Here is a 15,132-nt window from a genome sequence, read left to right as displayed (position 1 = left end):
AAAGAACCAGAGAGGTGCCTGGCTGGCTTACTCTGTTAAGCATCCGACCCTTGATTTTTGGCTCAGGTCACAATCTCAGGGTCATGAGATCAGCTGCACTCAGTGGGGAGTCTGCTTGAGATTCTCCCTCTCCCTCTGCCCCTCCCCTCTGTGTATGTAAACTCTTGTGTGCACGTGCTCTCTCTCTCTCTCTCTCAAATAAATGAATCTTAAAAAAAAAAAAAAATGAACAGGGCTAGGGTGGCTGCACCAAAGGCAGCAAAGGTGGGAGCAACAGGCATTTATTCAAGGCTTATTCAATATCTTCCCCTGCTGATACTCCCCTTCTTTCATGGTCACAGGTTAGGGAAGCAGCCAGTGAGCTCTCTGTGGGATTTTGTTTCACACTGAAGCTCTGCTTCTGGAGCATGTGATGCAATCCTCCAGGTGTCCGTGGATGGCCAAGCAAGAGGCCTCAGCTGGAGCTTGTGTTTCTGGCTGTGTGGACTCAAATCTGGGAGCCTTGAAATGAAACAGACTTGAGTTTGAATCCTGATGCTGCTCCAACTCAACCTTGGTGAAACTGTGGATGGCCCACCCATAGCTGTCTAGCCCACCCAAGGTCATCATCCCCTCTGCCTTAGGTGGGGGGGGGGGGGGGACGTGTGGCCCCTGGAGTATACCTGGTCCTTGCCAGGGCAGACTGGAAGTACTGGGGAACAACCCTCCCAGCTCATGAAGACCCAGTGCCCCTCCATCTTTGGTGGTCCATTTTGCACAGTCTCAGAGGGCCCTTGGCAGGACAAAGCCCAGGTCCCTGCAGGGAGTGTCATGAACACAACTTCCTTCCTTCCCCCAGCTCGTATCCCCACCCTCTCCCACATAAACCACCTGCAGCCAGATCTTCATCTTGGGGTCAGTTCTGGGGGAAACCCAAATGAAGATGTCCACCATGTGAATCTGAAATGATGAAAAAATTCTCTACACCTGTCTCTCCATCTGCATAATCGAGACTGTGAGGAGGAATGAGGAGTAAATGAGGAAGGAGAAGGAAACACGCACAGAGCAGGAAGGTGGTAACACAGGACTCTGAGGAACAAATGACATCACATATGTGGAATTGCTCTGCAAACTGCAGGTGACGCTCCAGATGCATCCAGGGAGTGCTGCAAGGGATTAAGAGCATGCCCTCCATAGTCAGAACCAGCCGCGAGACCTGAGGCAACTTAGCTCAGTTCTCTGAACCCTGGTTTCCAAGTCTGTTCAACAGAAATAATAATAGCATCAATCCCATAGGGTTTTTGCAAGGATTAAATAAGTTAATATATGTGGCTTATCTAGAACTGTTCTGCTTTCCAATAGAACTACGTGTTTGCCATGTTATTTTCATCATTGTTATTATAGGCTTATTATATTACTAGGTTATTTTTATGCTGTACTGAAACTGCAAGTCTTTTTCCTACCCCTCCTGCTGTGTTGCTTTAGCTACCTGCTCCAAAGACTTCTTGAGTTTAGTTTGTCATCATGAGTTTTTTTAATTGCATAAATAATTCATGAGTATGCTCCAACTGAAAGAGTTAAACAGTTAAAACCTAAAAGCCTCGTTAACAGTCACCCCCCAACCCACCTCCCACTGTCCACAGCGTATTTTGGAGATTTTTCTATGATGATACAATAAGTCTGCTTCATTTTTTAAAAAATCATCAGGATAGATATCCCATAAATTGGTTTAACAAATCCCTTGTTGATAGATGTCCATGTAGTTTTCAGCTTCCCCTCTTTGAAGGCCTCGCTACAGTCAACATCTTAGTGCATATATCTTCATTCAGACACATGAATATTCCTTAGAATGGATTCCAGGAAGTGGATTTGCTGGGTCAAATGATGTGTGAGTTTTTTGTTTTGTTAAATACTGCCAAAATGCCTTCTAATTTACACTCCTACCAGCTTTGGGGGGAGGTTTGTTTTTGTTTTATTTATTTGTTTTTGTTTTAAAGACTTACAGGAGGAGTTTTGTTAGGCAGTTGGTTTCAGCAGAGGAGGGCATCATGTTTTTCCCTGACAACTAAAAAAGCAGTGTGTTCCTTTCCTTTCCAGAGATCCAACATCCCAGCTGCATAACCCCTCCTCCTCCAACCTCCCACCCACCTCTTCCCCTCCTCTCTCTCTCTCTCTCTCTCTCTCTCACACACACACACACACACACACACACACACACGCATTAGGGAGAATTCTGTCTCCCTAAAATGTCACTGGCTTGATTTGGGACATCATTCACACTAAGCTGTGAACGATTGGGCCTCCTCCACAGTGGCACCATAGCCTTTATTTTTCCTGCATATGGTTGCCTACCCAACACTTCTGCTTCTGTAGGAAGAGAACGTCATCCTTGTTGGAACGATGACCTCTTGGCGGCTATAGAACTACATTTCCCAGCCTGCATTTCGGTAGGGGCGGCCAATGAGCGGCAAGTGGAGGCTGGTGGGTGGTGCCTGCGGCCAAGGTCCTATAAAGGAGGCTAGCTTACTGGGAAGGGAGCTCCTGTGCTTGCCCCTTCCTTCTTCCTCCTTGGAACTGGGGTGATTTTGAACATATGCAGCCACTCACATGGACCTCAGCCTTAGCGCTGAGCAAAGTTCTAAAAGATCCTGCTGTGGCTTGTGCTGACTCTCTGATAAATATCAGAGACCATCCAGGGATGCGAAGAGGCGATGGCACTCATTCTGAAATATGATGACATCTTAACAACCAATTGGCCATACATATGCCTACAGACTGAATGTCAGCCCTCCCTGAAATGATGGTGTGATGATTGGAGTTCCAGTTGTCCTGTTGGATCATGAAGTGCTCTTCAAGATGGAAGCCGGGCACCAAGGATGATGGACAAGACAGACTCTAGGCTTCTGAGGAACTGGAGCCACATACCTGTCATCTGGACTTCTTTTATACAAAGTACTGAGCTTAAATCCAGTCAGGTGCTGGCATTCCTTCTGCCATGTTTTGGCCATTATGACTGAAAAAACACAAGTCCATACCTCCTATCGCCAAAAAAGCAGCTCCCATTCTATAAACTTAGAACTGCTTTGAGGGATCCCTTAAAGAACTCCACATGCTATGGCATTCTCCAAACTCCAATTTGCCACTTCCCATTATACTTAACATCAACATCAGACATTTGACAATTCTCCAGATATGGCCTGACACTTTTTGTCCTGGACACTGTTTCTATTCATTTATATTAAAACTGGGTCAATTTGGGACATACCCACTGCAATCTGTGAACTCCAAGATCACACTCCTGATTCCCCTCAGGCAACTAAGCTCGCAAATGCACAATTCCTGCACAAATATGGTTCAGAAATTCAAAGAAGTCCCAAACTGAAGTGTGCACCAATTATAAGCAGGACATGGAAAGGTGTCTACTAAGTTTTATCAGAGTGAAAAAAAAAAAAAAAGTCCCACAATAGAGAATTAAAGAGATTGTGGTAAATCTATGCAATGGACTACTAAACAGCTATATAAATTATGACATAGAAACTTGTCAGCAGGGGTGCCTAGCTGGCTCAGGTGGTAGAGCATGCAACACTTGATCTCGGGGTTGCAAAGTCGAGTCCCATGTTGGAGGTAGTGATTGCTTCAAAAATAAAATAAAATTAAATCTTAAAAAAGGAAAAGAAACTTGGCAATGTTCAAGATCCCTTAAGTGAAAAGTAAGTCTTGAATGATTTCTTTGGTAAAAACAATTTTGTATAGATATATGTTTATGTATTTATATGTATCTGTGCAGATGCAAATAAAAATGATGCCAAAAATCTTTGCAGTGGTTATCTCTGAATTCATGGGTGATTTTAAATTTTCTCCTCTGTGACTCTGTATGTATGTGTGTATGTATGTATATATATATGTATATATATTTCAAATTTCCTACTCTATATATTTTTATAATCAGAAAAACACAAACCAAATATCTATCTATTGCTGTCGTTATATACATATATAGTATATAATGTGTATGTATGTATACTATGTATATATTTTTAGTAACTTAGACATAGGTGAAGGATGAGCTTATAAGACTGCAATCTGGAGCTTTCAGTTCACGGGCAATTCTTAAATCCATTGTTCAAAACCAAGGGTATCTGAATTTTGGAAACCAAACCTTGTTGAACTTCTCTGGCATTTCCTAAGTTGTGTCATGTGCCCCAGTGATACGCCCCACATGACAAGCTGTCCGATTCTTGACAATGCAAGGAAAGGCCATCTGATGGCCTTCCCCATCTCTGGGGTTGGTGACCAGGCCTGGACTGGCCCTTCTGTCTCCTCCCCTCTCTCTTATTCCTTCAGTTCATGCTTCCCTCCCACTGACTTGGCACCTCTCTCCACCTCTGCCCCAGATCCTCCACTCCCCTCCCTGGGGAGAATGTGTCCTGCCAGCTCTTGCCCCATCAAATGAGGAAAAGGAACTTTCTCTGCTGCTGTCCCATCCTGGGATGTTTGCTCAAGAAACCAACCACCCCCTTAGACCTCAGACAAAGGCTGCTTTGGCCCAGCCTTGAACGAGTCTCTGCCTGGAGACAGAAGTAGTGTGGCCTCCAGCATCTCAGCTGCTTCCTCTGGTCCAACGCCTGCAGCTCTCAGAACTAGCCCCAATTCCTCTTGTCCCCTTTAGCCCTGCTGGAGGAGGAAGCCAGACAGATCTTTCGGTGTTCATCAGAGGAACCGAGGACAATCAAGATCTGCATGTCGGTTCTGAAGGCTGACCTGAGCAGCTTGTCTCCAGGTGCCCTATAGCTGGAGCAGTGAAGGAGATTATCCCACCCTCCCCACCTGTCTGTGAGCCAGGTTGACTGTGCCTCCCTTTCTCCCATCTGATTTTCTTTTTTTTTTTTTTTAAGATTTTATTCATTTATTCATGAGAGACACACACAGAGAGAGAGAGAGAGAGAGAGAGAGAGAGGCAGAGACATAGGCAGAGGGAGAAGCAGGCTCCATCCAAGGAGCCCGACTTGGGATTCGATCCCTGGCCTCCAGGATCAGGCCCTGGGCTGAAGGCGGCGCTAAACCGCTGAGCCACCAGGGTGCCCTCCCATCTCATTTTCATTAGGACTCAGAGAAACCAAAATCACCCCTCACCAGGGAATGCTGCTGCTGCTCTGCTACGGCTATGAGCTGAATTGTGTCCCCCTCAAAATTTTAATGTTGAAGTCTGAAATCCCAGTACTTTCACAATGGGACTATTTGGAGACAGGGTCTTTGAAGAGGTAATTAGGTAAGTTTTAAAAAGAAGAAGAACTACAGTGCAGAAAACTTGGAGAACAGAGGAGAAGTTTTACTCAAAATAACAATAAAATGTAGTTTTGTTAACAAAAAATAAAAAGCAGAAATTAAGCTAAAATGAGGTCTTTGGGGGCAGGCCCTGATCCAACAGTACTGGTGTCCTTATAAGAAGGGGAAATTTGGGACGCCTGGGTGGCTCAGTGGTTGAGCATCTGCCTTAGGCTCAGGGCGTGATCCTGGAATCCTGGGATCAAATCCCACATCGGGGGCCCTGCATGGAGCCTGCTTCTCTCTCTGCCTATATCTCTGCCTCTCGCTCTGTGTCTCTCATGAATGAATAAAATAAAATCTTAAAGAAAAAAGATGGGGAAATTTGGACATAGACATACACAGAGGAGGTAAAGACATCGTCTACACATCAAGAAAAGGGGTGTCAGAAGAAATTAACCCTGCTGGCACCCTGATCTTGGGTGCCTTAGCCTTCAGTACTGTGAGAAAGTAAATTTCTGTTAAGGCACTCTGTCCACAGTGCTCTATTATGGTAGCCCAAACAAACTAATACAGATGAGGAGCAGACCATCATTCAGCGGGCACATCAGCCTAAGGGCTAATCAATTTAATACATTGTCTGCCCTTTTAACCTCAAATAAATAAGCCCTCTGTATCTCACCCTGCCTTTTCCCTCTAACCCCCTGAATTATGTCTACCTTTGAGTGAATAAGACCAGAAAAATGGCATAATTGTAGACTGAATTCCTCATAAGTAAACTGAATTCCTCACTTGGAGACAGACACAGTCACTCCATCCTCCTATGTCCACCTGCCCTCACTTGCCCCTCTTCCAGCCACAGGTGCCTTTCTCACAGGATCCCTCAGAATTTGCTCTTCCAGAGAGGCTTCCTCCAAACCCCTGAAGAGTCTCTGCCCAAGAGTCTCTGCCCAGGAGCAGGCAGGGCTCTGGGCAGAGCCAATAGTCCTGCAGAGAGCTCATTGGGACTGAATCTTGATGAGAGAGCCCAGCACTCAGAATGATGCTCCTGTTGGACCAGGCAGTGCAGACTACCTAAGCCTTCCCAGGGAGGTGGGAAATGCTGATGTCTATCAGGCACTCTCACTTTGCCACATATTGGCAGAGTAAGCGTGCCCATGGCTTGGGTCCCATCAGGCTCAGTTTACCCCTCTATAAAATGGGCACAATATCAGTAGCTACCCAATAAGAATGTCCTGAGTATTCAATGAGTTAATGTTTGCCAAGTGCTTAACATGGAATAAGTGCTTTAAAAAGATGTTAGTAGTGTGGTAATAGTAGTGGTGGTTACCATGACCACCACCGACAACTTCCGAAACCCCTACAAAAGCAACTGACCGAGAGCAATGGAACAGTCTCCCGACTACACTCCCCCTCCCCTAGTATTGGCCCTCTCACAGCCAGAAAAGGACCACTTCTGTGGACAGGCAGAAAGTGGGCCCAGAAAGTGGCGTGTTTTCATTAAATGTTTGAATGGAGAGATTTCAAAAAGATCAGATCGATACATTCCTCCCAAAAGGAAACTCAAACATGTGTCCTCCTCACAGAGAGCAGTGGGTCGCCTCTGCAGCTGGCAGTAGGAGCAAGGTCTCAGCCAGCCTAGCTGGGCGTGCTGCTGGCTCTGTCTCTTACTTCCTCTCCTAAATTACTCTTCTGCGAAGTGGGTATCATAAAAATAGCACCTACTGCATGGGATTCTTTTAAGAATTAGATGCTATTCTCTACATGTAAAGCAATGAAGTCAGTACCTCTGCAGATAGTTAACATTCATTAACATTGGTTGTCTTTTCGGTGATTTGTTCTCAGAAGACATGAATTTGATTCCTGTCTATTCCCCATACATGAGATTTTGAGCAAATTTGAGTCTTCGCCCCCAGCTTTGGTGGCCTCACCTATAAAACAGGAGCAATATATGCTCATCCTCATAAGATTGCTGTGAGGATTAAATCAGAGAAAGTCTGTGCAAGTGTTCTGTGCCGTCCTCATTCTTAAATTACTTGCATCTCTTATAAAGCTAGGCACAAAAATGCGTGTTGAATAAATGAATATAAAACTCCATGGTATGATGGTTATTTAATGGATTAGTGTACACTTCAGTTAAAACTGGAGAACTCTTGAGTGGCTTCAGGAATTGAGGCCCATCAGACGCAATGGGTTCAGTCAAGATCACAGACCAGCAACCACCTAGTCATGCTTGTTGCTTCTGATTTTCAGGTTGATGAGCTGGTGTGGTCAAGCCAGACACAGCTCGGCAACGCTGAGCCTCCATCCTGCCTCCCCAGCACCCCTCTGCGTGAAGGTCACTTTCGTCCACCTAACACACTGGATAGAAGATACACTGTGGCCACCGATGACTATGTTGTCTGCGGTCGGGGTCAGTTTCAAACAAAGAGCAAGCTGTTTTCTCGTAGTCTGGGAGCACCGAAAGTCTACTTCAAATGCGGTATGAGCTTTCTCCAGTGATGCTCTAACTTTGGGCCTGCAGTTCCTCTTCTTAACCAAACTCATCCCAAGGAGTTGTCCATTTTAGTGCCTGCGAGTCAATAGTGCAACACACACACACACACACACACACACACACGAGAGAGAGAGAGAGAGAGAGAGAGAGAGAGAGAGAGAGAGAGAGGGAGGGAGCGCAGCCCGGGTGGCTCAGTGGCTTGGCGCCGCCTTCAACCCAGGGCGTGATCCTGGAGACCCGGGATCGAGTCCCACGTCGGGCTCCCTGCATGGGGCCTGCTTCTCCCTCTGCCTGTGTCTCTGCCTCGCTCTGTGTGTGTGTGTGTGTGTGTGTGTCTCATGAATAAATAAATAAAATCTTTAAAAAGAGAGAGAGAAAGCAAAGAAAAGAACAAGAAGGAGGAGGGAGAGAAATTACGATTCAGGATAATTTTGATTCCATGGATTAGTCAGAAACCATGAATACTGACTAATCATGTCTCAACTTGCCCCCTCAGGACTCTGGAATGAAGCAAATCCCCTTGTGGGCTCTACCAGGGCATGTTAATTCTAATAAGATGAAGTTGCTGTTCCAGTAATTCATCTCAAGAAAATTTTCCTGGAAAGCTCTACTCCCCCCCCTAAGAAAGCATTGCTTTATTAAGGTGCTTAAGATAAGGGGGATGTTCGGACATGCAGGCGCTCCGAAGGCAGCTCTGCTTCTAGCCGAGGCTGCTTGCCGTGGGGGCTCAGGAGCTGGGGCTGAACAGGAACCAGACGGGCTTGGTCCCTCCCAGCTCTCTTGAAAATGGAGGTGACAGCTCCCGCCCAGCGATCCGGCCAAGGCTGATAAGATCACATGTGGAAAGTGCTATGAACTCCTTAGAGATACGGCGTCCCTTAAACGCCGTTTTCTCATCCTCTGCCACTTTTAAATGCGGGCCTGCCTGTTGGGGCGGCCAGAGTCGGGGCATCCACAGCCCGGGCAGCCCTCCCGACGGGGCGGCCTCCTCCCAGCTCTCCCCCTCCACCTCCCCCACTGCCCTACGGCCCAGCCTACGAAGAACTAGGGAAAACGTAAACAACGAGTAACGGCCACAAGCATCCGCGGGGCCCTCCTGGGTGCCCGGTATCCCGCTAGGTGCTCTGTATAAAGTGTCTCCTTTAATCTTTACGACGCCCTGGGAGGGGGTTACCACCACCACATCCTGAAGAAACAGGCACAGGCAGCTGAAACGAGATAGGGAACCCCAGTGCAGCCAGGTTTCCTGGGATACCTGATGGTTGCTCCTTGTATCTGACAGTCCCATGGCCCCTCGGAGGGGCCGAACAGGTCCTACAGACCGCCCGGTGGGATACAAGCACTGCCAGCAAGGACCTGTTAATAAGCCGCACTGGGAAGCAAGGACAGGTTGGTTTGTTTTTACAAAAGATGACATTGCTAATCTGATGAAAATCTCATTTAAAAAGAAATCTGAACACTCATCTATCAACAGACAGAGTCTGGCGGCGTTACTGACTTGTCCGCCCCCCACTCTCAGCCTAGGCCTGGCCTCCTCTCTAGTGACTGGTGGTCAGCCTGTGTCATCCATCCCAGAGTTAATTCTCTGGGACAGGCAGCAGAGAAATGACATGGGGTGAAGGGAAACCATTCTGCATGGTGCCCTCTCTCCTCTCTCACCCCACACGTTACTTCCTGGGTTTTCCATGGGCTTCCAATGTCTCTCTCCTCTATCCAGTGCTTCCTACAAACAAGGATCCTCACAAAAGCTCAGGCAACTCTACATGCAAATCTGTGACCCTTGTGTCTGGACATGTTCCTTCCTCCTGTTTCACTTCCATCATCTGTAAAATGTTGGAGAAGAGGACTGCTGGGAGGATTTAAGGAGAAAATAGATCTTAGAAGTACCTAGCATCATGCCTACACATGTAAAAAGTAGCTATAAGCAGTGATTTTTTTTTTTTTTCAGAAGCCTACAATCGTTATTCTCCCTCAGAATAAAACTCCTCCTTATGGCTTTTAGGCTCCTCAATAGGTGGAGCTGCTCCACATATTCATTTATTCTTTTGTGCATCAACTATGTATTGAGCATCTACCATACACCAGGCTACAGCAGATAAAACACTTGCCCTCATGGAATCTACACTAGAGTGGACAGAGATTGAACAGTGAATAATAAACAAATAAAGGACCAAAGATTTAAAAGAGGTGGAAACAGAACCATCCATCTAGGTATGTGGAGGGAGAAGGGAGGGCCAGGGAAGGAGAATGGCATGAGCAAAGGCCCTGTGGCCGGGAAGTACTTGCCTTATTTGGCGCCCAGTATGGAGGCAGTGGACAGGGCACAGTGGGAGGACCCGAGGGCATGGCCCAGGCTAGGCCTAGGGTGAGGAGAGTGAGGCATTCACCTGAGATATAAAAGTAAGGGGTGCCAAAAAGCTCAGTCACCATGATAAATTATATATTCTAATGCAGTATTTCAAAAACATAAGATTCATGCAAAAATCCATGATAAGCAAAATATAAATATTTTTAATAAAGACAAGATTAGTATGAGCAATTCTCCCCTTTTGCCTCAGGCTATAAGATGGCTTAACCCAAGCACTGGTGCTACTGTTCCTGCCTTAAATTTTGTACTTGATTTAGATTTTTAAAAATAGTTTATTACAACTTTATTCATCTTAATAGCAGAACTTTTTGGTTCCCCCTTAAACTTGTGCCTGGAGCAAATGCCTCATGTGCCCTCCCCTCGTCCCAGTCCTGTGCCCTGGAGGAGCAGAGGCCAGGCTGTATAGAGTCTTTCGGGCGGTATTTGTGAAATGTGACCTCACCCGTACCTCAACTGCTTCAGGGACCCCCAGTCACTGTCCCCTCTAGATCATCATCCTCAGTGCTCCATCACTGCTCATGCTATGGCCCCTGCCCTCTTTCCTAAAACTCCTTGCCCAGATGCTGCTCTGTCTGCGAGGCAGCTAGGTGGGAGAATTTATAGCAAAACGTGATTATTGGCACTGCACAGATGTGTGAAGGAAGCCTAGACTTCCAACATACTTATTCAATAAGAGCTGCTAAGCACTTCCTAGGTGCCAGGCACCAGTCAAATCAAAAGGGTATGACAATGAGCAGGACATCCGTGGGGTCTGCGCTACTAGCCCCTCCCTACCCCAGCGGTCGTCCCAGAGGAAAATGAACCTGGAGACAAAAGGCAGCCTCCGACTCAGAGACACAGGGCAGCCAGCAGCCACGACGATGTCGCTCAGCACAGCAGAAACGTGTGGGAATGTGGCTGCACTGCCAAGAAGCTGTGCAGTCCTGGGTTCAGCAGAAATAACCATCCCCACCCCAGAGAGCTCTTGTGCGGTGTGTGTGCCCCGTGAGGGACGTCTGGGAGGGTCCTTAAGGCGACACTGAAGACTGTTCTCTTTCTCGCCAGACCCACAGCAATGCCTCCTTCTCTCACCAAGTGTAAATAAGAGTTGGTAAGTGACTGCCAGGCTTCTCCAGCGGCGCCCAGCTCCTGCGGGGAGGCAGACAGCACCATCAGAGGCTTGAGATGCTGCCAGCTTCACTCTCAGGGTGTGCGAATACACTGTCACATCTCAGCTCTCACTGGTTCACGGCTGTGACAGACGGGTTCCTGCATGTGCAACACCCTCTCCCCTGCCACCCCCAACTTTAACACTTCCAGTCGAAAGATCTCTTTCTGCACAGAATAGCAGCTTTCAAGAAGTTGGAAGAATCTGTGAGTGCCAGGTCTTCTCAGCAGGGTAGCGGGGGAAAGCCAGCGCCCACATCTGTAACTGGTTGTCAGCTGAATCACAGAATTTGCAGCAAGATCCCCTTTTTTGAGCAGAGAGGGCCTAGGATTTCCAACCTGAGTGATTCACACTGGCAAGATTCAGTCCCGGCTACAGAGGCCAAGCCACTTGCCCATTCTATGATATGCAGCTTGTTTCTGTCTCAGAATTTCAGACCAGTGAGGGGCACCTGGGTGGCTCATTCTGTTAAGCGTCTGCCTTCAGCTCAGGTCATGATCTCAGGGTCCTCCTCTCGGGGAGTCTGCTTCTCCCTCTCCCTCTCCCTCTGTGCTCTCTCTCTCAAATAAATAAATAAAATCTAAAAAAAAAAAAAAAAAGAATTTCAGACCAGTGAAAGGCCAGAGCCCCAGTCTGGGGTGCGTTTGGGGCAAGCCAGCAACAAGGAGGCAGAGAGTAATAGGAGTTTAGAACTGGAGGTACCACAAAGGACAGCCAGCCCAGGCACTTTCAAACACTCCTTTGAGCAGAGGAGATCTCTTTAGCTCAAATATAATCATATGTATAAACTCCGTGTGTATTATTTATGTATGTATGTATGTATGTATGTATTTATTTATTAAAGATTTTATTTATTTATTCATGAGAGGCAGAGACACAGGCAGAGGGAGAAGCAGGCTCCTTGCGGGGAGTCCGATGTGGGACTCGATCCCCGGACCCCGGGATCACCACCCGGCCAAAGGCAGACACTCAAACCACTGAGCCACCCAGGCGTCCCTCCATGTGTATTTTTTAAAAGAAGGAAAATGATGCTCTTCTGTGTTTCTGGAAAGTGATATTATTGAAAATTTGGACAGAAGTCTTCTTGTTGTGGGAGAGTCCTACAGTAGGTAGGATATTTAATCCCTGGTCCCCATCTCTAGCTATCAATGGTTCCCTCTACCCCAAATGACTGAGCTAAAAAGCTCCCCCATGTTTCCAAATGCCCTCCACAGGTACTGCTCCCACTTAAGAACTCATCTAATCATGGGTGCACAACTGGGCTGGTGGAGCAGGGGTGGCTACTGATCCTGAGCTGATGACTCTGACCCTGGGCTAGGCACAGCACCCCCAGAAAACCACACCCACCCTCCATCAGCACCTGAGGGTTGATACATTCTCTCTGGGCCGCCAGGAGTAAACCACCTAGCCTCTCTGGGCCTCTATTTCTTCTTCTGCAAAATGGGAATGACAATAATGGGCTCCTGTGAGGACCAAATGAGGCACCATACCCACAAGCTTGCTTTGTAAACTCTCAAGCCCTCTGCTGATGCACAGCATCACTCCTCATACTACCCTGGGGATGTAAAAGACACTGTAATCCTAGTCTTTTGAAAAGACTTACCATGGAAACTAAATAATAAAAGCAAAAAGCTTAGTCCTAAGGCTTCCACTGAACCTGCTTCTATTCACGTCCCTTTACACATAGCCCCGTGAAGATGGTGGTTGCACTCTGCTCCCACTGAGACACCTACTTTCTCTTTTGTAAGCTAGCAAGACAATCGACCAGCCTCGGCATGCAGCAAGCAAAGGCTCAGCCAGGATGGCTCAAAAGCCTACAACTTAGAGAAAACTGCTTAACAGACCTCAAGTGCTTTCTTTATTAACCCAACTGGTTTGGAGGACTTGAAAAGACATCAGGGAAAAAGGGAGGAACAGATGCCTGCCCCAATTTCACACCTGTAGTCAGGCCGTGATGTCTCCACACTGTTTTCAGAGTTTTCATAGACTGGAATCTAGTTCTTGAAAAAAGGTGGAGATTTTCATTGAAAAGGGAATCGAAATGGCATCACATCACTGAGGCCTTTTCTCCCCCTACAAACCCCCAAATCACTTGAAAGGGACTCTGAAAGAGAAGATTGTACAAGTATATTTTTCAGGATGAACTGAACAAAGGAATCCATTCCAATTTCATCCCAAACTCAAGTCCAACATTTTTTAGTTCCAGATCTTATTAGGTGACATAGTTGGGTTTATTTATTTATTTTTCCTCTATTCCTCATTCCTGTGTTCAGGATCTGCCTTTAGAGGAGTGTTCTTCAAACATTCCCAAGCAAGTGCCAGAAGTTGCTTTAGTAGGCTTGGGACCAACTTTGCAAAATAAAATCTCACAATATCACCATGCACTCCTTCAGCCCCACTCCACCCTCAGCAATGGTTCCATCTAGTTTTGGCTAACTACAGCTTCTGGGTTCAAAGAGAAAATGCATGGAATGATTTTGCTGGCTTCCTCAAGATGTCCAGGAGAGTCCACATGAGTAAGTCCAAAGTGAATAAGAAACACATAATCCAATTTCTATATAAACATACCTGGGCTTAAGAGAAATAGAAAAGGTGCCTGGCTTAAGGTATTCTACTCCCTCCACTTAAGAAAGAAATCGTGTGAACCGGTAAAGCAGATCAAAAACATAAGCCCCGAATCATCAGAACCCAAGTGAGAAAAATAACCAAAAAGCAAACGAAAATCGAAGTGAAATTTGTATCTCATCACAGTGGAGGCTCAAAGAAGCTAAACAGTGGCTAATTTCTGAGGGTCACCTGTGGCTTCCTTACTCCCACAAGGCAGCAGAGGTCTGACCATTTTACCCACTGACCTGGGGCAGCAACTCTGTGGCAGTGTCTGTCCTCCCTGATGTATTCCAGCTCATTGCCAAGGGAAAACGAAATAGAAGCCCAGGAGCAAAATGCCAACATGGCAGCAGAAGAAAGGAGCTCTGTTAAAGTCTCTGCTACTCCATTACATTTGCTGCTTTTTTAACACTAACTCCTCTAGAACCAGATGCTATGCTAATAAAGGCCTATTGAATAAGCAATTCAGAAAAGGTACAAGGGCAAGTCTTCTAAAGGGAAATGCTGATTAACACATAATGGGCAGTCCACCCTTCAAACACGAGAGCCAGGGCTCTGAGCAATAATATGGCTTGTGGTTCAGCACAAGACTCCGGAGTCAGGAGTCACCCAGACCAGCTCAGTCAGACTTGCTTTCTGGGTGATACAGGACAAGTCAGTTGGTCTAATTTTTATAGGTGCATCTCTCTAATGGGATTAAGAACTATGACTGTCTAATGATTTTTGGGGTGCCTTAAAAGAGATAATCCAGGTAAACACTTAGCACTTTTCCTGGTACAAAGTTCATACAACTGGTAGTTGTTAGGATTATTATCTGAGACATAAAAACTTTCTCTAAACCATTTCACTCCCCATTCTGCATGACCGGCAGCTGTATTCATTCACCAGCTACAGAGCTTAATTATAATTTTGAAATATCTGCTCCTACTTCTTCTGTACTGTTAAATCTGACAGTGTTGGAGTTCCTCTGGGCAGCTCACCAGCTCCCTGCCTACATCTGGGCCAGGGCATTGCGTCGCTATGAAAAGCATGGCCTGGAATTCTCATCTGAATACAAACGGCCTCACTCAAGAGACAGCCTCACTCATGCGGGTCTCTAGGAGAAATTCTTTGTCACAGGAAGCAGATCTAGGGATTTTCCACAAACTCCAAGGAGGAGCTTCCCAGTGATTAACCTTGCAGCATGCTCATATTTACACAGTAAACATGCATGATGCCCAAATATAAAGGTATCTTTCGGCATCCAGGGTAACACCATTTAAGTGGGTG

The 15,132-nt window shown here is 46.5% G+C and overlaps 2 long non-coding RNA genes across 3 annotated transcripts; one reads left to right on the top strand and one right to left on the bottom strand.

Annotated features, from left to right (window-relative positions):
- Positions 1–272: 272 nt before the first annotated feature.
- On the bottom strand, positions 273–9,300 carry LOC144295649 (uncharacterized). The gene is made up of 3 exons (XR_013362714.1): positions 8,997–9,300; positions 871–939; positions 273–501 (listed from the first exon to the last, which is right to left on the bottom strand). It is a non-coding gene; the product is annotated as an uncharacterized LOC144295649 (long non-coding RNA).
- LOC144295648 (uncharacterized) lies at positions 8,521–13,934 on the top strand. 2 transcript variants are annotated; one of them, XR_013362713.1, is made up of 4 exons: positions 8,521–9,130; positions 9,744–9,952; positions 11,154–11,462; positions 12,471–13,934. It is a non-coding gene; the product is annotated as an uncharacterized LOC144295648 (long non-coding RNA). The 2 variants fall into 2 exon arrangements; XR_013362712.1 differs by having other exon boundaries at positions 8,527–9,130; positions 11,154–13,934.
- Positions 13,935–15,132: the final 1,198 nt, after the last annotated feature.

Source organism: Canis aureus, chromosome 24, assembly GCF_053574225.1.
Source record: "Canis aureus isolate CA01 chromosome 24, VMU_Caureus_v.1.0, whole genome shotgun sequence".
In the NCBI taxonomy this organism is placed as follows: domain Eukaryota; kingdom Metazoa; phylum Chordata; class Mammalia; order Carnivora; family Canidae; genus Canis; species Canis aureus.
This window is presented reverse-complemented; position numbering and strand designations above follow the sequence as displayed.